We start from the raw sequence: 23,116 nt of genomic DNA on the forward strand, positions 1-23,116 counted from the left end.
ATAATAATAATAATAATAATAATAATAATAATAATAATAATATATCAATAATTAAATGCTAAAATAATTGCCAAATATTGTCTACCTAGCCTCAATTAGTTAACAAATTTAATTTTAGTTGTTATGCTTTATTTTCTAAATAATTATGTTAATTGTCAATCATTATACATCAAATTAGAATTTAATACACAATTCTATTAATTGTCAATATTTTTTTATAATTATACATCAAATCAGCATTTAATACATAATTATGTTAATTGTCAATAATTTTAATTTTTAATTATTATAATATAATTTTAAATTAATCATAATTTTTAGCAAGTTGATATTGATATCTATCTTAAAAATTTAAAACAAAAATCTATGATTCTAATAATGATAAAAATGTATATGATATGATAATGACTTATTCAATCACGGTAAATATATGATGTATAACGTAAATAATAAAAAATTAACTTAATAATAACTAATTTATATAATTATTTTTATTCTAATAAAGGCTATATATAGTGTTTTTTTGTGGTTCGTGAACTTAGATCTAAGAGTCAACTTATTTTTTTTAATTTATTATTCTTCCTTAACTACTTCATAGAATAAGAATGTATTCTTCATTTTTTATCGAAGTTGATCCTTTTAAGGTACAATTTATAATTTTTTATAGTATTTTTTATATATTCATTCTATTATATTATTCTTTTGATAATTTAATGATTGTTCTTACTCAAACTTATTCTTTTCGTCTAATGTTCAATTGTGATTGTCTTTTGCCGCAATTATTTACAATGCACCACATCCAACAAATACCATATCAAGTTGTATTCACTAATTCGGGTTCTAATTACATGGATGTAAGCGTCCAACGAAGGAGGAGCAGTAAACTTTATTTTATCGAAGGATGGTTGGATCTACTCTAATAGAATTTCAACGATTGGTAATATATTCAAATTTTTTTATTTTAAACTTTTCATAATTAAAATAATTTTATAATATATTGTGTTTTTTTTTTCCAGAAATTATCAGCCTTCTTTTACATCAATGCAATGCCATTGAAGGAAATAAATGTCAGTTTAGTTTTTCGGTGTGGCAATTCTGTACCTTGCCACATTGCATGGATAGTGGATGATGAAGCTTATTTAATAAGGGAATAGTCTGAATTTGCACGAATTCTAAATGTTCGAATTTATGATGTTGTTTCAGTTGGTTGTCGTTTTTTTGTATTTTAGATTAGTAATGCAATTATTAAGAGAGGCGTAATTCATCAATAGATTTGAGTGATTAAAAGTTTAATTATATTGTATGGACACAAGATTGATTAATTAAGATTAAGGCGTGGTAAAGAAAAAGATAATATAATTTTAAATTAATCGTAATTTTCGCCAAGTTGATATTAATATCTACTTTAAAAATTTAAAATAAAAATCTATGATTCTAATAATGATAAAAAATGTATATGATATGATAATGACTTATTCAATCACGGTAAATATATGATGTATAACGTAAATAATAAAAAATTAACTTAATAATAACTAATTTATATAATTATTTTTATTCTAATAAAGGCTATATATAGTGTTTTTTTGTGGTTCGTGAACTTAGATCTAAGAGTCAACTTATTTTTTTTAATTTATTATTCTTCCTTAACTACTTCATAGAATAAGAATGTATTCTTCATTTTTTATCGAAGTTGATCCTTTTAAGGTACAATTTATAATTTTTTATAGTATTTTTTATATATTCATTCTATTATATTATTCTTTTGAAAATTTAATGATTGTTCTTACTCCAACTTATTCTTTTCATCTAATGTTCCAGTGCGATTGTCTTTTGCCGCAATCGTTTATAATGCAACACATCCATCAAATACCATCTCAAGTTGTATTCACTAATTCGGGTTCTAATTACATGGATATAAGTGTAAGACCCCAAATTTTGAAAATTAAATAATAAATTATTTATGATTTATTTTATTTATTTGAGAGCATATTTTCAGAAATTTTTGTATTAATTGAGTACTTTCTTATTATTGATTTAATGCTTTAGTGATTTAAAAATAATGAGGATTTTATATGCGCTAATTTGAATAATTAGATTTTGAACTTTCTTTTATAATTTTAAAGAAAATTAATTTGATTATCTCTAATTATTGAATTAGAGTCTTTATTTGAAAAAATAAATTGTAAGTTGATAATTAAATAGTATTTTCATAAATATTATTATTTGATTAAATTTGATTTCAAATTATTACTTTATTACCCTAATTTTATTAAAAATATCTATACTAGCCCTAGCTCTTTTTCCCAATTCCAAACCCTAATTTCACTAACCCTAACCTCTCTCATCCAATTCACACACACGTACCCCTCCCCACCCATTTATTTCTCAGTGAGCCACGCTCACCCTCCCCTCACCACTCATTCACTCATAAACACATACCACACACAAAACAAATAAACAAGAACATACACAGACATATACACGGAGAGAAGAGAGGAGAGAGTACTACGAGCCAGGGATGACGCGAGGAAGGAGAGAAGCTGTCGCGCTTGGCCGTTGCCAGCTCTGTCGCATCCTGTGCCGCGCCATCGCCGCCCAGACCGTGTCCGTTCCATTCAGCCACCGCCGCTGCCGTTGTGTGGGTGAGAAGGAGTGTAACACCCTAATATTCAAATCCTTATGCTCGAATCATAAGTCAATGATATTGCGGTGGTACGACTCTCAGGTGGATTGTTAATATATAATTAGAAGTATATTTGAAAGGAGTATTAATCGAGAAGCCCGAAAAGAGTAAAAATAAAATCGCGAAGTCGTGCCACTCACGCATCGATAACTAAAAGTTAACGCGTGAAGTCGAAAAGCGACATACAGATAAAGGTATGAAGGAGAGTAAGAGAAGGACAGTATATAGATATATAACATAAGTAAATAGCCATTAGTCGCGACCCGCAAAGTTTAGGCCGGCTAAGGTACAGTATGAAAGTAGTTGACAACAGTATCTCCTAATCTCTCCCAAAAGAAACATAAGAGCCTCTGTAGGCAAGTCCAGAAGAGTTCAATACATAATAAAGCTTTTCAAATAAAGGTGGAGAGACTCTAAACAAAATATAAAGTAGAGAATATAAAGATCTTCGCTATCTTTCAGATGAACCACAGCTCACTTCTGAGCACCTGAACCTGTATCTGAAAAACAAGAGATATATACGGAATGAGAACCCCCGACCCATAGGTTCCCAGTATGGTAAAAGTGCCAAATAAATATAATGCATTGCAATAAAAACTCACTAAGCATCCTAAACTTCCTTTCACCAATATTCACCCTACGTTCTCACTAATCCATAAACAGGCAACTGTCATGAGGGAATGCTAAATCTAAATCATATCTTTCATGCTTCTCAACTCTCTCTCTAACTCTCCAATGAATTAGAGTCAGAGTCATAAACAAAATGGTGCACGGAATTGTGATCACACTTTTCACAACTCCGGTACAACTAACCAGCAAGTGCACTGGGTCGTCCAAGTAATAAAACCTTACGCGAGTAAGGGTCGATCCCACAGAGATTGCCGGCTTGAAGCAAGCTATGGTCATCCTATAAATCTTAGTCAGCCGGATTCAATTGGTTATGAGTTTCGATAATTAAAGATAAATAAAACATAAAATAAAATAAGATACTTATGTAATTCATTTGTTAGAATTTCAGATAAGCATTTGGAGATGCTTTGTTGCTTCTGAACCTCTGCTTTCCTATTGTCTTCATCCAATCATGCGTGCTCCCTTCCATGGCAAGCTGTATGTTGGTGGATCACCGTTGTCAATGGCTACCATCCGTTCTCTCAGTGAAAATGGTCCAGGTACGATTTCTGTAAGGCTAATCAACTGTCAGATCTTTCGTCTCGGATGAAAAATACCAGGCACAGCTACCGCACGGCTAATCATCTGTCGGTTCTCACTTGTGTCGGAATAGGATCTCTCTATCTTTTTGCACACTATCACTGTGCCCAACATTCCTGAGTTTGAAGTTCGTCACAGTCATCCCATCCCAGATCCTATCGGAATACCACAAACAAGGTTTAGACTTTTCGGATCTCAGGAATACTGCCAATTGGTTCTAGCCTCTACCACGAAGGTTCTAATATCACGGATTCGAATGCTCTGTTGTCAAGAGAGGCAAGTCAAATCCGTGGATCAGAGACCCAAGAGACTATACTCCGGCTGTCGTCCAATGACTACGTTGAACATCATGTAGACCGCTTGTGGTTGTCAGGCACGCGGATCTTGGCTAAGCGAGTAATAAAGATAGTGGGTGATTGTCACGGGTCACCCCTTCATTCTGACTTAACTGAATTAAGTACGAGATTATATCTTTGAGAAGAAGTAAGTGTGAATTGAAAGAGAAATAATAGTACTTGCATTAATTCATGAAGAACAGCAGAGCTCCGCACCTTAATCTATGAGGTGTAGAAACTCCACCGTAGAAAATACATAAGAGAAAATAGCCTAGGCATGGCCGTGAGGCCAGCCAAGCATGAAGTTTATAAAAGATGAAAAAGGATGATAAGATACGAATACAATAGGAAAGACTAGTATTTATACTAAACTAGTTACTAAGGATTACAGAAATTAAGTAACTAAGTGCAGATAGTGCAGAAATCCACTTCCAGGGCTCACTTGGTGTGTGCTTGGACTGAGCATTGAGCTTTACACATGCATAGGCGTTTTCTAGAGTTAAAAGCTAGCTTGGATGCCAATTTGGGTGTTTAACTGCAGTTCTAGTGTCAGTTCCGGCGTTTTACGCCAGAAAAGGATCTCTGGTTGGTGTTTAACGCCAGTTTGGGGCATCAAATATCGGGAAAAGTATGGACTATTAAACATTTCTCGAAAGCCCAAGATGTTAGCTTTCCATCCCAATTGAGAACACTCTAATTGAACTTCTGTAGCTCCAGAAAATCGCATTTGAGTGCAGGGATGTCAGAATCCAACAGCATCTACAGTCCTTTCTCAGCCTCTGAATCAGATTTTTGCTCAGATCCCTCAATTTCAGCCAGAAAATACCTGAAATTATAGAAAAACACATAAAATCATAGTAAAGTCCAGAAATGTGATTTTTTCATTGCCCAGAGTTCTTAAGCACACTCTTTTTGCTTTGGATCACGACTTTAACCACTCAGTCTCAAGCTTTTCACTTGGACCTTCATGACACAAGCACATGGTTAGGGACAGCTTGATTTAGCCACTTAGGCTAGGATTTTATTCCTTTGGGCCCTCCTATCCATTAATGCTTAAAGCCTTGGATCCTTTTTTACCCTTGCCTTTTAGTTTAAAGGATTATTGGCTTTTTGCTCTTGCCTTTTGGTTTAAAGAGCTATTGGCTTTTTCTGCTTGCTTTTTCTTTTTCTTTTTTTTTCTTTATTTTTTGCCATTTTTTTCGCAAACTTTGTGTTTTTCACTGCTTTTTCTTGCTTCAAGAATCAATTTTATAATTTTTCAGATTATCAATAACATTTCTCTTTTTTCATTATTCTTTCAAGAGCCAACAATTTTAACATTCATAAACTTCACTATAAAAAATATGCACTGTTCAAGCATTCATTCAGAAAACAAAAAGTATTGCCACCACATCAAAATAATTAAACTATTTTCAAGATAGAATTCGAAATTCATGTACTTCTTTTTCTTTTTCAGAAAACATTTTTCATTTAAGAAAGCTGAAAGATTCATGGAACATTCATAGCTTTAAGACATAGACACTAAACACTAATGATCATGTAACATAGTAAAAACATAAAGCATAAAAATCAAAAATAGAAAAGAAAATAAACAAGGAGATTAAAGAACAGGTCCACCTTAGTGATGGTGGCTTCTTCTTCCTCTTGAAGAACCAATGGAGTTCTTGAGCTCCTTTATGTCTCTTCCTTGCCTTTGTTGCTCCTCTCTCATGGCCTTTTAGTCTTCTCTAATTTCATGGAGGATGATGGAGTGCTCTTGGTGCTCCACTCTTAGTTGCTCCATGTTGGAACTCAATTCTCCTAAAGAGGTGTTGAGTTGCTCCCAATAGTTGTGTGGAGAGAAATGCATCCCTTGAGGCATCTCAGGAATTTCTTGATGAGGGACTTCCTCATGCTCTTGTTGAGATCCATGAGTGGGCTCTCTTGTTTGCTCCATCCTCTTTCTAGTAATGGGCTTTTGAGATGAATCTCTCCATCTCCCATGACTCGAAGTTGGAAGCAACTGACTTCCCTTTCTTCTTCCTAGAGGTTTCTCCAACCTTAGGTGCCATTAATGGTTATGGAAAAACAAAAAACAGAGCTTTTTTCCATACCAAACTTAAAAGGTTTGCTCGTCCACGAGTAAAAGAAGAAAGAAAGGATTAGAGGAAGAAGAGATGGAGGAGATGGAGGTGTGTGAATGGTTTGGCCAAGGGGGTTTTAGGTGGTTATGATGTGTTAAAAGGAAGGAGTGATAAGGGGTTTATATAGGAGTGGAGTGGAAAGGGAATTCTTGTAATAGGGGTTGGGTTTGGGAGGGAGATGGTTTGAATTTGAATGGGTGGGGTTAGGTGGGTTGTATGATGGTTTTGGAAGAGAAATGGAGGTGATTGGTGGAGGTTATTTTGGGGAAGAGTGTTATGAAAAGGTGTGAAAAGGAGAGAGAGTGAGTTGGAGTAGGTGGGAATCCTATGGGGTTCAAAGATCCTGAGGTGTTAAGGAATTCTGGTCCCTGCACCTTTCTGGTGTTTAAACGCCCTCTGTGTGCTATTTCTGGCGTTTAACGCCAGCTCTGCTGCCTTTCCTGGCATTAAACGCCAGTCTGTCTGCCAATTCTAGTGTTTAACGCCAGCCAGACACCTTTTCTGGCGTTAAACGCCAGTCTGTCTGCCAATTTTGGCATTTAATGCCTAGAATGCTACCAGACTGGGCGTTAAATGCCCCTTCTGCTATCCTTATTGGTGTTTAAACGCCAGTAAGCATGTCCTCCAAGGTGTACTATTTTTGATTCCGCTTTGATTCTGCAGCTGTTTTTGTGACTCCACATGATCATCAACCTAAAGAAAACATAACATGGCAATGGAAAACAAATGTCTATAAAAAATAAATATAATTAAATAACACTGGGTTGCCTCCCAATAAGCGCTTCTTTAATGTCAATAGCTTAACAGTAAACTCTTAGAGAGCTTCACAGAGACTCAGAGCTTAATGGTGGCCTCCCAACACCAAACTTAGAAGTTGAGTGTGGGGGCTCTGTTTGACTCTGTATTGAGAGAAGCTTTTCATGCTTCTTCTCCATGGTTACAGGGGAAGATCCTTGATCTTTAAACACAAGGTAGTCCTCATGCAATTGCAGGACCAACTCTCCTCTGTCCATATCAATCACAGCTCTTGTTGTAGCTAGGAAGGGCCTTCCAAGGATGATACATTCATCTTCATCCTTCCTAGTGCTAGGATTATGAAGTCAGCAGGGATGTAAAGGCCTTCAACCTTCACTAAGACATCCTCTACAAGTCCATAAGCCTATTTCATTTATTTGTCTGCCATCTCTAGTGAGATTCTTGCAGTTTGTACCTCAAAGATCCCCAATTTCTCTATTACAGAGAGTGGTATGAGGTTAATACTTGAACCGAGGTCACACAGAGCCTTCTCAAAGATAATGGTGCCTATGGTGCAAGGAATTAAGAACCTTCTGGGATCTGGTTTCTTTTGAGGTAATTTCTGCTGAACCAAGGTATTCAGTTCCTTAATGAGCAATGGAGGTTCATCCTCCCAAGTCTCATTACCAAATGACTTGGCATTCAACTTCATGATTGCTCCTAGATATCGAGCAATTTGCTCTTCAACAATATCTTCATCCTCTTCAGAGGAAGAATACTCATCAGCTGCAGCGTTAAGTTCCATGGAATCTCTATGGTCTCTATATGAGCCTCAGATTCCTTTGGTTCCTCAATAGGGAACTCCTTATTGGTCAGTGGACGTCCAGCAAGGTCTTCCTCACTAGAAATCACTGCCTTTTTACTCTCTCTAGGTTCGTCCACTTTGGATATAGTTATGGCCTTGCACTCTCTTTTGGAATTCTCTTCTGTACTGCTTGGGAGAGTACTAGGAGGAGTTTCAGTAACTCTTTTACTTAGCTGACCCACTTGTACCTCCAAATTTCTGATGGAGGACCTTGTTTCAGTCATGAAACTGAGAGTGGTCTTAGATAGATCAGAGACTATGGTTGCTAAGTCAGAGAGGCTCTGCCTAGAATTCTCTGTCTGTTGCTGAGACGATGATGAAAAAGGTTTGCTATTGTCAAACCGAATTCTCCCACCATTATTATTAATGAAGCCTTGATTAGGCTTCTACTGATCCTTCCATGAGAAATTAGGATGATTCCTCTATGAAGGATTGTAAGTGTTTCCATAGGATTCTCCCATGTAATTCACTTCTTCCATTCCAGGATTCTCAGGATCATGAGCCTTTCCTTTATGGGAGGCTTCTTTAGCATTGCCGAATGCAGCTTGCATCCAGTCAGAATCTGAGAAATCATATTGACTTGCTGAGTCAATATCTTGTTCTGAGCCAATATGGCATTCAGAGTATCAATCTCAATAACTCCTTTCTTCTGAGTCATCCCATTATTCACAAGATTTCTTTCAGAAGTATACATGAACTGGTTATTTGCAACTATTTCAATGAGTTCCTGGGCTTCTGCAGGTGTTTTCTTCAGATGAAGAGGTCCACCAGCAGAGTGGTCCAATGACATCTTGGACAATTCAGACAGACCATTATAGAATATACCTAAGATGCTCTATTTTGAAAGCATGTCAAAAGGACACCTTCTGATCAATTACTTATATCTTTCCCAAGCTTCATAGAGGGATTCACCTTCCTTCTGTCTGAAGGTTTGGACTTTCACTCTAAGCTTGCTCATCTTTTGAGGTGGAAAGAATTTGGCCAAGAAAGCATTGACCAACTTTTTCCAAGAGTTCAGGCTTTCTCTAGGTTGTGAGTTCAATCATATCCTAGCTCTGTCTCTTACAGCAAAGGGGAAAAGCATAAGTTTGTAGACCTCGGGATCAACCCCATTGGTCTTAACAGTGTCATAAATTTGCAAGAATTCAGCTAAGAACTGTTGAGGATCTTCTAATGGAAGTCCATGAAACCTACAATTCTACTACATTATAGAAACTAATTGAGGCTTAAGCTCAAAGTTGTTTGCTCCAATTGTAGGAATTGAGATGCTTCTTCCATAGAAGTTGGAAGTTGGTGCAGTAAAGTCACCAAGCATCTTCCTTGCATCTCCACCATTGTTCTCAAGTTCGGCTGCCATGTCTGCCTCTTTTTCGAAATTTGCTGTAAGGTCTTCTCCGGAGTGGTGTGCTTTATCTTCTCTTAGCTTCCTCTTCAGAGTCCATTCAGGTTCAGGATCAGCTTCAACAAGAATGTCTTTATCCCTGTTCCTGCTCATATGAAAAAGAAGAGAACAAAGAGAGAATGGGAATCCTCTATGTCACAGTATAGAAATTCCTTTATGTGTCAGAGGAAAAGAAGAATAGAAGAATGAGGTAGAGAGAGAATAACAAGAATTCGAACACAGAGAGAGGAAGAGGTTTCGAATTATTAGATGAGTAGAAGAGAAATGTTAGTAAATAAATAAAATAAATAGAAAGAGATGAGAGAGAGAGAGTATTCGAATTTTAAGAAGAGAGAAAAGAAAAATATTTTTATTTTTATTTAATTAATTAAGTTAGTTTCGAAAATTTGAAAAAGAAATACAAGAAAATTAAAAACTAAAACAATTAGTTAATTAAAAAGATTTTTGAAAAAGTGGTCAGTGATTTTCAAAAATTAGAAGTGGAAAAGTAGTTAGGTGGTTTTGAAAAAGATAAGAAATTAGAAAAAGATTTTGAAATTAAAATTTTAAAAAGATGTGATTGAAATTTATTTTGAAAAAGAATTGAAAAAAAATTAAAAAGATTTGATTTTTAAAATTAAAGTTGATGACTTGACTAACAAGAAACTAAAAGATATGATTCTAGAATTTAAAGATTGAACCTTTCCTAACAAGAAAGTAACAAACTTGAAATTTTTTAATCAAAACATTAATTTTTTGCAAGGATTTTCGAAAATATGAAATAAAATTAAGAAAAAAAATTTTGAAAAATTAGTTTTAAAATTTCCAAAAACATTAAAAGAAAAATGAAAAATATTTTGAAAATTTTTAAGAATGAAATTCGAAAATCATAAAAAAATGAAAAAGAATTGATTTTGAAAAAGATTTGAAAAGATAAAGTTTTTAAATTGCAATTTTGACTTGACTAACAAGAAACAACTAAATTTTAAAGTTTTTTTACCAAGTCAACTCAAAATTTCGAAAATTATGAGAAGAATAAGGAAAAGATATTTTTTTTACTTTTGAATTTTTAATGAGGAGAGAGAAAAACAACAAAATGAAACAAAACATAAAAATTTAAGATCAAAACAAATAATGCATGCAAGAACACTTTGAATATCAAGATGAACACCAAGAACACTTTGAAGATCATGATGAACATCAAGAACATGTTTTTGAAAATTTTTAAGAAAAAAAAGACATGCAAGATACCAAACTTAAGAACTTTTGTATTAGGGACACTAACAATTTGAAAATGCATATGAAAAACAAGAAAAGACACAAAACAAGAAAATGTAAAGATCAAACAAAGAAAATCATCAAGAACAACTTGAAGATCATGAAGAATATAATGCATGAATTTTCAAAAATTTTAAGAAAATTAAAAAAAATGCAATTGACACCAAACTTAAAATTTGACACAAGACTCAAACAAGAAACACAAAATTTTTTTTGGTTTTTATGATTTTATTAAATTTTTTTGTATTTTTTTTCGAAATTATTTTGGAAAAAGAAAATAAAGAAATTCAAAATTTTTAATAAGAATTCCAGGATTCATGCAATGTTAGTCTAAAACTTCGGTCCAAAAGAATTAGACATGGCCAAATGGCCAGCCAAGCTTTAGCACAAAATTATAAATGAGAATCCAAAGGCTCCTCCAATAGCTGCAATGATAAGTGGAAGCTTCAGTCCAAAAGATTAGACATGGCTTAATAGCCAGCCAAGTTTCAACATATCATCATTGAACTCTAAGATGGAATTCATTCTTAAAAATTCTGAAGAACATTTTTTTCGAAAACTTTTTTTTTTTTGAAATATTTTTAAAAACTTTTTGAAAATAAAATAAAGGTTGAAGCAAGAAAGAAGGTTACCTAATCTAAGCAACAAGATGAACCGTCAGTTGTCCAAACTCGAACAATCCCTGCCAACGGCGACAAAAACTTGGTGCACGGAATTGTAATCACACTTTTCATAACTCCGATACAACTAACCAGAAAGTGCACTGGGTCGTCCAAGTAATAAAACCTTACGCGAGTAAGGGTCGATCCCACGGAGATTGCTGGCTTGAAGCAAGCTATGGTCATCCTGTAAATCTTAGTCAGGTGGATTCAATTAGTTATGAGTTTTGATAATTAAAAGATAAATAAAACATAAAATAAAATAAGATACTTATGTAATTCATTGGTGGAAATTTCAGATAAGCGTTTGGAGATGCTTTGTTGCTTCTGAACCTCTACTTTCCTATTGTCTTCATCCAATCATGCGTGCTCCCTTCCATGGCAAGCTGTATGTTGGTGGATCACCGTGTCAATAGCTACCATCCATCCTCTCAGTGAAAATGGTCCAGGTATGGTTTCTGTACAGCTAATCAACTGTCGGATCTCTCGTCTCAGATGAAAAATACCAGGCACAGCTACCGCACGGCTAATCATCTGTCGGTTCTCACTTGTGTCGGAATAGGATCTCTCTATCCTTTTGCACACTGTCACTGCGCCCAACATTCGTGAGTTTGAAGCTCGTCACAGTCATCCCGTCCCAGATCTTACTCGGAATATCACAGACAAGGTTTAGACTTTCTGGATCTCAGGAATGCTGCCAATTGGTTCTAGCCTCTACCACGAAGATTCTAATCTCACGGATTCGAATGCTCTGTTGTCAGGAGAGGCAAGTCAAATCCGTGATTGTCACGGGGATCTTGGCTAAGCGAGTAACGAAGATAGTGGGTGATTGTCACGGGTCACCCCTTCATTCTGACTTAACTAAATTAAGTACGAGAGTATATCTTGGAGAATAAGTAAGCGTGAATTGAAAAAGAAACAATAGTACTTGCATTAATTCATGAAGAACAGCAGAGCTCCGCACCTTAATCTATGAGGTGTAGAAACTCCACCGTAGGAAATACATAAGAGAAAATAGCCTAGGCATGGCCGTGAGGCCAGCCAAGCATGAAGTTTATAAAAGATGAAAAAATATGATAAGATACGAATACAATAGGAAAGACTAGTATTTATACTAAACTAGTTACTAAAGATTACAGAAATTGAGTAACTAAGTGCAGATAGTGCAGAAATCCACTTTCGGGGCCCACTTGGTGTGTGCTTGGGCTGAGCATTGAACTTTACATGTGCATGGGCCTTTTCTAGAGTTAAACGCCAGCTTGGATGTCAATTTGGGCGTTTAACTCTAGTTCTGGTGCCAGTTCCGGCATTTTACGCCATAAAAGGCTCTTTGGCTGGCATTTAACGCCAGTTTGGGCCATCAAATCTCTGACAAAGTATAGACTATTATACATTTCTGGAAAGCCCAAGATGTTAGCTTTCCATCCCAATTGAGAAAGCGCCAATTAGATATCTTTAGCTCCAGAAAATTGCATTGAGTGCAGGGAGGTCAGAATCCAACAGCATCTGCAGTCTTTTCTCAGCCTCTGAATCAGATTTTTGCTCAGGTCCCTCAATTTCAGCAAGAAAATACCTAAAATTATAGAAAAATATACAAACTCATAATAAAGTCCATAAATGTGATTTTTGCATAAAAACTAATAAAAATATAATAAAAAGTAACAAAAACATACTAAAAACTACCTAAAAACAATGCCAAAAAGCGTATAAATTATCCGCTCATCATAAAACCATCACCAGTTATTCTATCTCAGCAATTCTATATCGTTATCTCATATCTTTACCTGGAGCAAGTGAAATCACTTCACTGTGTCTACCCAGGGAGCTCAAATTATCTCATTCAATAATCATCATCATTATTCAACTATATCATCAACTCATCTCATCCAGAACAGCCCTCAGCGTCCACCGACACCAGCATAAGGGACTTCTCAGTTGTACAAACACAAGCAATACAGAAAATTAATACACAATTAAAGTACAAGTAGAACAAGTAGCACATAATCAGGTAACATAGCATATATGATATAGCAACCAAAATAAATAGGCAAACCCAAACAATTCAAACATATGCAAATGATGTATGTCTGCCATATGGCTGATGAGTCTCATCTGTCGGTTATAAAGCCAATCCAACAAGTCCTGGTAGCTAACCATTGGACTGTCCCTCTGTCGTGTATCCCCAACTTAAGTCATTCTCAATCATAAACATGATCATAATCATAATCATACAACACCCACACTGGTGTTTATCCATACAACACCCACACTGGTGTTTTTCCACGGGGGTGAGCTCATCCGGAACTTTCACAGTGTCCGGCTACACGACATAGGGTCAGCAGAGTATCAAGTCTCAACCTGGAGCACGTGGTGGCTAGTCACTGCTTTCATCCAGGAAAACTCGTATCTCAGATAATCATTTCACATTCATTCATAACATTCCATAATCATTCATCATGACCATATCGTTATTTATACATCACATGATTGCACATTTTATACATCACTCATCATAATCTGGGGCAAGTAGGGCGAAACCACAACCCTTGTGTCCATCCGGGGAGCCTCTATACTAACCAATCCGGAGCAAGTGGGGCGCAACTACAACCCTTGCATCTACATAGGAGGTACGTTCTAATATTCCCAGGAGGAACCAAGGAGAGGATCCTAACCTCCCACCATCTCGCTGGGGACGATTTTACAATACCAGGAAGAACAAGGAAGGGGATCCTCACCTTCCTCCATCTCTCTGGGGTCGCACTTCCGAGAAAGAGAGCTCAAGATAAAACAAGCATTCAAAGCCATATTTTCATTTCTAGCCATAAATCAATATTTCACATAGCCATCTGGCTCATGAGATAACCCATAACCAGCCAATAATCATTATCAAATACAACCCTTTGACTCACGGCCTACACCGCACTTCCATCATCACCCTCAGCAACTCATACAGTCATCATTAATCATAATTCATCATTAATTCTCCCCTTACTTTGTCCACAAGTTACCACATCTCCTAGCCTCTTCCCATCGCTAGGCATACTATAAGTATTGAGGGAATAAAGGGTGAGGATGGAGACTTAGGAGTCCGAAATTTGGCTTGAAAACTCAAAATCAGCTTTGAGGTGAAAATGGGGTCACGCGTGCGCGTCGCCCATGCGCACGCGTGGATGGGAGAAAATTAAAGTGACGCCTGTGCGTCAGCCACGCATACGCGTGGGTGCGGTTTGTTCCGCACGCACAAAACCAGCACAATAACCGCACAACTCTCGGAACTTTGGCTGGACACTTGAATCAGTACATCGATGCGTACACGTCGGCCAGGCACACGCGTGGGGGAGTGAAAAATTTGAAAGTGACACGTGCGCGTCGGCCATGCGTACGCGTGGGAGTACAATCTGCCAAAAATTTTACTAAGTTAAAAAGCTGCAGAATTACATTTTCAAACTCCAAACTTCCAACACGCATAACTTCTCCTACAAAATTCTTTTTTCAACCATTTCTGAACCGTTAGAAAGATCATTGAATAAACTTTTATAAAACTCCAATTTTGAAGAATTCCAAACTCCGTGGACCGAGTTACGGACCACCAAAGTTGGTCAAAAATTAATTCTTACCCCAAAAATAGAAATCACCAATTTTTCTAATGTTCACAAGCCAAATTCATTTGCACTCATCCAAATGACCACAACCCAACCACATTCACATAATTACACTCAACCAAACCAAACCTACCTCCTCTACCCAATTTTACCCAAACCTATCAAATTCCATACCTCAATTTCTCAAACCTTATTATTCAATAACCAAACCAATTATTCACATATTCAATATCTAAAATCCATCCAATCTCTTATATCATCACACAATACACATATCAACTTACCTTCCTTACCTCTTTCCGACCTCCGGCCTAAAATTCACGGCCTCCAGCCCAAATTCACAATTTAAATGCATATTCCACAAACCAATATTCATTATTCAATTCATCAAATTCTCAACTCAATCATCAATTCTCATTACATAACAACTATACATATTAGTACCAACCATTTGCACAATCCAAACTTAATCCTAGGGGCATCTAGCCTAGGAATTCTCATCACACCACACGGTACTTAAATGAAACTTAAATCGTACCTCTTGTAGCCAAAGTAATTGAGCTTCTTCTTGGAAGTCTCTACCAACCCTTAGCTCCAAGCCTCACCAAAGCTCCTCAAGCCACACCAACCTCCCAATTGTGCACCAAAATCACCAAATACACTAACATAACCAATTTCACAAATATACACTAACCTAGGGTTCATAAAAATGATAAATCACAAGATTTGGAGGGTTTCTTACCTTAACCCACGAAATTTTGTGATAAATATCACCAGTGGCTCATACTAGAGCACCCCTAAATAACCAAAATCACAAGATTTCCTCAAAACCCAAACCAAATTCGAAATACAAGGATAAAAATGAAACTGGACAGAGGAGAGTTAAATACTCACCACAAAACTTAGATATAATCGAAGAGGAGGAAAAGAGCAATGCGTGGCCACAAACGGCTCGTCAATCGGAGCTTCGTAGCTCAAGTTATGGTGATTTGAAGATCAAAGAGAGTTAGGGTTTCTCTCTTCTCTCTTCACCACCGAACCTCCTTCTCAAAATGGGGGAAAATGATTTGTTTTGTTCTGAAATGAGTCTGTATATAGTGTGGGCTTGGATCCACTTAGGCTCGGTTCACTTGATTTAGTCCGTTGGCCCAATTTTGGGCCAAAATTTTTAAGATTAGCGCTCTAAATCGCATTTTAAATATTTTTACCTGTCCTAATTATAAATCCTAATTTCTTAGTCTTATTTACTTATAATTAATTTTCTCAGCTGCAGTACCAGACAGATCTCAGTCGGTACTGCCGATCAAGACTCCAGTGCGCGTTTTTACGCAGAAAACTATGTTTTCCGACTCAGAAAAGTCGAGTCCAAATATCATATTTAAATTATCAAATTCTGATTACTATATTTTTTAACCATATTCGCTCTTATTTAATTTATTATTTAATTAATTACGGTTTGACCGGGTTTTATAAGGAGAAGCTGAGAAAGACTCAGTCGCGAGAACTAGAGGCGTGTGAGAGAGGGAGACGCAATCAACGAAGGGAAGGGAAAAAGGTTTCACCACCACAGTGTCCTGCCACCACTGCTGCCTCTGATCGGAGCCCTAGCCACCAGAGCCCCTACCGTCACCGTTGCATGTGAGAGGAGAAGATGACGTTGCCGATTCTGATTCTGCCCAAGTCCCTCATCGTCACTAGAATCACGAACCAGAGGAGGAAGGAGGCGTTCCTCCATCACCAGCCAGCCACCAAGCTATGACCAAATTGGAGACATTGTTTCTATTACCTTTCGCTTTGGTAAGCTTATGAAGAAATTGCTCTATTTCTGCCCTGTATCACCTTGCTCCGCAATTGTTTCTAATTCATTTAGTTTTTCAGAGTCATTATTGTCATTGTTCGGCGTTGCCGCACTTGTCTAGAGCTATTGAATGTTTCTGCTGCAAGAATATTATTAGAATCGCTGCTGTTGCCACGAATTGGGGATAAAGAGGATTCTTGCATCAAATCCTGCTATTGAGACATCGAGGTTAGGGTTTGTTTTAAAATTAAATATTTTAATTTAAGAATGCCTAAAAAGCTTATTGAATAATTACAAATAATTCACGAGGGTCTAGTATTACTAATTGATGTGAATTTGTTGAATTGTGGTTGTGAATGATATTTAATTGGTGTTGTTTGTTAAACTGAGATATGAATTGTGTTTGGATTGAGGCTGTGAATGTTGCTGGAATTTCTAGTCATGTTAACTTCTTAGTTTGATTGACAATTTGAGATTTGTTTGATAATAGTGAGTACTATTGCAATGATTCTGGAATTGTTGAGAGAATGAAGAAGCCCGTAAGGTGGTGAATTCGAATGTTAAGGGATGTTCTATCCGAGTTTTTATAAAGATATACAAAAAATTGATTTTGATTTGAAAATTTGACTTATAAGCTTATTTTGAGAAATGTTTCTATGTTGGAAAAAGAATAGGTTTACATATTTACACATATCGAGAAAATAGTTTAATATTGAAATGTTTGATTTATACCTCTAAAGTAAGGTATGACTTGGGTTTAAAACTGTTGGAAAGAGTTTGAGAAAGCGTTAGTTGATTTACTGGTAACAAATGAAGAGTTGAAAATAATTTGATATTGAAACTAGTTAGTTTTCAGTTTTATAAATGCTTTGATAATGGATATGGTCTGTTGAATTTATCAATGATTTTTGAAAATTGAAAATGGTTGGGTAGGGACCCTGGAAGGGTGGCATAGTCCGAATTTTAGAAGAAATATTGCCAAAATTTTTATAAAACTGTAAGACTTTGTTTAAGGCGTTATTTAAACGCCAATCTGATTTATGAATATTGTTTGATTTTGAATTATTATAAAAGAGAAAGTTTAGGGGCCAGCAGATTTATTAAAATCTGGCCAGCACTTAGCCAGCAAAAGAAAAATGAGTGATTCTCCCCCGTTAGATGAAATCTCACACCATTAAATACACTATTGATGGCTAATTGATGGCTACAACTCACAAAATCTGCTGGCCCCCTAGCACTCCTCATTAAAAAAAGAGTCTTATTTCTAATCCTATTTATTAAGAAAAATATAATCTTTTAAATTTAATCTTTTGAGAAGAGATTTTGTTTTAAGTTATGATATGAATTCGGTTTGTTAAGAAAAAGAAAGAGAAAAGAGAACATGGCACGTGTGATTATGAAATGTTTAAAAGGTCACGAGAAGGTGATGGAAAGTAAATGGTTATGGTGCCGATGGAAAAATGTTAAGCCGTGGGCTTTATATGTGAATGATTGTGCGGGGACACCCGTGTGTATGAAATGGCTTCCAGGAGAAAGGGGCACATGCTTCAGCTGGAGAATCAGCGCCTGCAAGTACTTGCAGAGGTCATGTTCGGCATACTTCAGCTGGAAAATTAGCGCCTGCAAGAAGCAAAAACTTGCAGAGGTTATGCTGCTGGAATGCCTTATCTGCCTTGCAAGTCAGATTGCGGCGGGTGCGGGTCGAAACTGACAAATGAGCTCATTACCTGCGCTAGGAATAGACATGTATCATATTGTTTGCGCATTTATTTTTTTGATTGTGTTTGCTTATTTTTTCTGTGATTGTCACTACAAGAAAATGAAACATTTGTAACAAAAATTTTGTATCAAATTTAAAATTTTTACAAAAAAATAATTTTTTGTAATAATAATTAGTATTTGTTACAAAACAATAATATTTTGTAACAACATTACAAGTTGTTACAAAACATGATAATATTTTGTAACAACCTGATTTTTTTTGTTACAAATTATGTTAGTTTTTGTAACGAGATGGTGTTTTGTTACAAAATATTATAATATTTTGTAACAAAAAAAAAGAAGTTGTGTATATATTTTATCTTTAACTCTAGAATTACCAAATAAAATCCTACTTTTACTATATTCCTAAATCTATTACCAAATCCCTAAACCTATGTTCTGAAAGGGGGAAAGAAAGGAAACGGGAAACAGGGTGAAGACATAAGGGAAAAGGGGGGAATCAGAGAAGAAGAGGAAGGAGAAGAGAGGGAAGGGATGGCGCCGGGAAGGGTGCCACTGTCGCCGCCGCTTCCGTCGTGTGGGTGAGAGGGAGAGCTCGTGAATGGGGTTGTTGCCCAAAGCTGTCGTTACCATTGGAGCTGCACGAAGCCATCTCCATCGTCGTCGCCTGGGCTGTCGCCGTCGTGCTTCATCGCTGCCGTCGCTAGGGCTCGTCACTATCGTCGTAGCCATCGCCATCGCACGCAGAGGGGAGAGAGAAGGGAAGATCCGCGATTGGCCAAGAGAGAGGGGGGAGTCGAAGGATGCGTTGGTGGGTGTTCTCCTCGCCGCCGCCGTGGGAGCTCGCCACCACTGTGAAGATGAACCGAGGCAAGCATTCTTGCTCTTGGTTTCCATTCTGTTTTGCTTTTGGTTTTTGTTCTGTTCTTGCTTCTAGTTTTCGTTCTGATTATTAGGGTTTGCAATTCCGTCCCCTTTGAAGCTACTGCCATTGTCGATTGCCACTAGAGAATGTGCCGCCAACCTTCTACTGCCGAGAGTTAATGCTGGAGCTGCCGTGATGAGTCTGAGTCTGAGACTGCTACTTTGATTATGGGTTGTGATTGCTCTTAATTTCCATCCAATATGAATCCTCTGTTTTGCTACAATCCCGGTCACTGCTGTGAAGACTATGCCTCTGCAGTTCCGGTTGCATGGGAGTCACCGCTGCTACATGAAAATAAAAGGGGTTAAATTATGCGATTGCGACATCGAGGTAAGGGCTTTAACTTAAATAATTTTAGAATGCCCATAAAGTTTATTGAATAACTGGAAATAGGTTTAATTATCATGAGTAATTAATTGATTATATGGATGTTAAATTAGGACTGTGAAATATGATTGCAATTGTTGATTCAGTGTTATTGATTGATTATGTGGATTGTGAATTATTTGACAAATATTTGTTGTGAATGCTAGATTTGATGGATTATATTGGTTGATTACTATTGAGTTGGTTATTAAATATATTGTAATGGTGGTAGAATTGGTGATGCAATGCTATTGTTTGTTCTGTTTCAGACTTCTATTCATTTTATGTTTTATTTAATTTGACTTCTAATCCTTCATTTTTTTTCTTTCTAATTTTTGCACACCACGTGTTTGTTCTTTTTCCTAAACCACAGGTTCATATCAAATAGGAGTATCTAGCTTTACTTTGAGAGTTTGGATTTCTATAATATATTAGTTTGCATTAGTGATATTGCTTATTTGCATAATTGCTTAATGTAGGTTAAACAATTTTATCAATGGCTTCCAAATTGCTATTAAAGAAACAAAGTCAATCAGTTGAAGCAAGTATTTTTTATTATTGAAACTTACTCTTTGTTAAACTTAAAGAATTTTTAGCATATTCATGATCACATTTGTTCCCTCAGCTGCATAGAGGTGGAAGATTACAAGGAAAGGTAATCCGAGGCTATGCTCGCTGTGAGTCTGTCTAGATTGTTTATATATCTGTTGTCTGTTAGTTAATCCGAGAATACTTATAAAGCTATAACTTAATTCCAATATATGATGGTTCTAAATAGATGGAGACCATTAAAGCCGGGAACAAAGGCTATGGTGCTGAGATTACCGTGGTTACTTATTCGGAGCGAAAGAAAGAGGCAGATGAGAGATCAAAGTTCCGTATACTTCTTGTAAATTTTCTCCATCATTAGTTATTCTGTATTTTTGACAGATGATTCCTTGTCTTCCAGAGTTTTGGGCAGCATGGAAGGGAGCTTATTACAACTGAACTTGCTTTAAGAATTTTGTCTATTCTAAGTGGAGAACAATCACTACCTAACATGGATCAAGCTTCTTTGAACACTACACTTGACAAGCTTGTGATAAAGGCAAGTTCATATTGTCGCTGTAATTGTGTTAATAATGAATCTAATATGGAACTAGGCTCTGCTAATCAGGATTTCAGTGAAGTGTCATAATCAGTTTTATTGAAATATATGTTATAGATTGTATACTATATAACAGATTCAACTGGAGAAATCATCAACATGCTACTCTCTAATTGTTTATCAGGTGATTCCGATGAAAATTGTGTTTTGTAGTGATTGTTTGACAGTTGATACTTATGTAAATTTAATAACTTTGTTCATTAAGTTGTGATTGAATTGTGATTAATTAGCCCAAGTTTATATATTAAATTTATAATTCTTGATAATTTACATTTTTAATTGGCTAGTTTTGAACTTTGAGAATAGATTCTTAAAGAATTAGTTAATTTTAACTTGTAAGTTCTAACTTAATTTTTACTCGGATGAAGATAGTGTTATATGTTATTTTTTAATTTTGATTTTCATTGTTTATATTTGCAGGTGTACAAAATTGATACCAACATGCTAGATTTTATATTGACTGAAATATGTTAGAAGAGTCAATCATTATAAATTCGATATGAAACAATTTTATGTTAGGAAAAAATTGTGTTTAGTTGAATTTGTAGAACTTATTTTATTGTAAAAGAATCTTAATGACATGTAAGATGTTTTAATTATCTATATGATTATATATTATATAAATGTTGACTTAGTGGGATTAGCAAATTAATTTATATATCAATTATTTAATTAAATATTTTAAAATAAATTTTTTATTTTGTAACTAAAAGAATAAAAAATGTTACAAAATCAAGTAGTATTTTGTAACAAAATATTACGATACAAAAATCTAAATTGTTACGAAAAGTATTTTAAAAGTAAAAAAGTGTTACCACTTTTGTAACAAATTTTGTTTTTTGCAAAAAAATTTATTACAAAACATTACTTTGAATTGTAACAGTCCATTTTTTGTTACAAAAACTTTTTGTAACGGGACTTACTGCAATGGACCCTTTTTTGTTACAAAAAACTTTTGTTTCAAAATTTCGACGTTTTGTAACAATATTTTATGTTACAAATGCGCCTTTTTCTTGTAGTGTGTGCATGTGTTGTGTTTGTTTCTCTTTATGTGCTTTAGTTTGTATGTTTGTTGTGGGTTTCGGTTGCCACTGCTGACTGGGATTTTCTTGAATGATTTAACTTACTGAGAACTAATCAAAGTCTTTAAAGTGAGTTTTAAAAGTAATTATTTAAAGTTGAAAAGTGATTATTTGTAACTTAATTTTTTACTCTTACTGCATTCTCTGTCCCTATTGAGAACCTGTGAGGACGAAGTTCTCACCCCCTACAGCTTTACCTTTTCAGGAATCGGATGAAGGAGCATTATGAAGAGTTTTACTGTGTTTTATTTATATGATATTGTTTTAGTTAGATAATTGTTCTTCCCTGGTCTTTGTTATTATAATTTTTATAAGAGGGATAGGAGTTGTATGTTTTATATGTATATTACATTATAAGCTATTTAAGTAAGAAGTCTTGTATATGAATCTATGCTTGTTTGTTTTTTTTTTTTTTGAAGATGAAGTATTTACTTCCGGTTTTAAAAGAAATCAGCGATACGGTGTCGAGTTAAAGGCTCAATATTAAATAATAAATAAGAAAAATAGGTTAATAACTCCTTACTTTTGGTACGGTCATGACGTGCTAAAAGTTAGAGTGTTACAATAAGCGTCCAACGAAGGGGCAATAAACTATATTTTACCAAAGGATAGTTAGATCTACTCACATATTATGACCAACCTAATGGAATGTGGGTAAAGTTAATTTTTTTGGGAAGAGCTCAATTTTTGATTGAGGAATTGTTTCCACGGAGCTTTGTAGGCCAAGTTCAAGTTCCATCACGTCCATGCTTTCTATGTCTGCCCAGAAATCTTCGAAGTAGAGCACATAATGAGATTGAATTCCCTCAATTTAAGTTCAGTTTTGGTAAATTCGTGTCAAACTCGAAAATGCAATTTCAACGATTGGTAATATATTCAAATTTTCTTATTTTAAACTTTTCATAATTAAAATAATTTTATAACATATTGTGAATTTTTTTTCAGAAATTATCGGCCTTCTTTTGCATCAATGCAATGCCATTTAAGGGAATAAAGGTCAGTTTAGTTTCTCAGTGTGATAATTCTATACCTTACTATATTGCATGGATAGCAGATGATGAAACTTATTTAACAAGGGGATGGTCTGAATTTGCACGAATTCTAAATGTTCGAACTTATGATGTCATTTCAGTTGGTTGTCGTTACGAGAATGAATCTAATCTATACGTGTCTAAGGACTAGAATAAATTAAATATTATTTAA

At 35.4% G+C, this 23,116-nt stretch overlaps 2 long non-coding RNA genes across 2 annotated transcripts; both read left to right on the plus strand.

Annotated features, from left to right (window-relative positions):
• LOC110270268 lies at positions 2,330-16,893 on the plus strand. The gene is made up of 3 exons (XR_002359612.1): positions 2,330-2,645; positions 6,648-6,655; positions 16,348-16,893. It is a non-coding gene; the product is annotated as an uncharacterized LOC110270268 (long non-coding RNA).
• Positions 18,819-21,126, plus strand: LOC110270270. Its single transcript, XR_002359614.1, has 4 exons — positions 18,819-19,648; positions 20,310-20,361; positions 20,463-20,557; positions 20,634-21,126. It is a non-coding gene; the product is annotated as an uncharacterized LOC110270270 (long non-coding RNA).

The sequence above is a fragment of the Arachis ipaensis genome, chromosome B03 (genome assembly GCF_000816755.2).
Source record: "Arachis ipaensis cultivar K30076 chromosome B03, Araip1.1, whole genome shotgun sequence".
Classification (NCBI taxonomy): domain Eukaryota; kingdom Viridiplantae; phylum Streptophyta; class Magnoliopsida; order Fabales; family Fabaceae; genus Arachis; species Arachis ipaensis.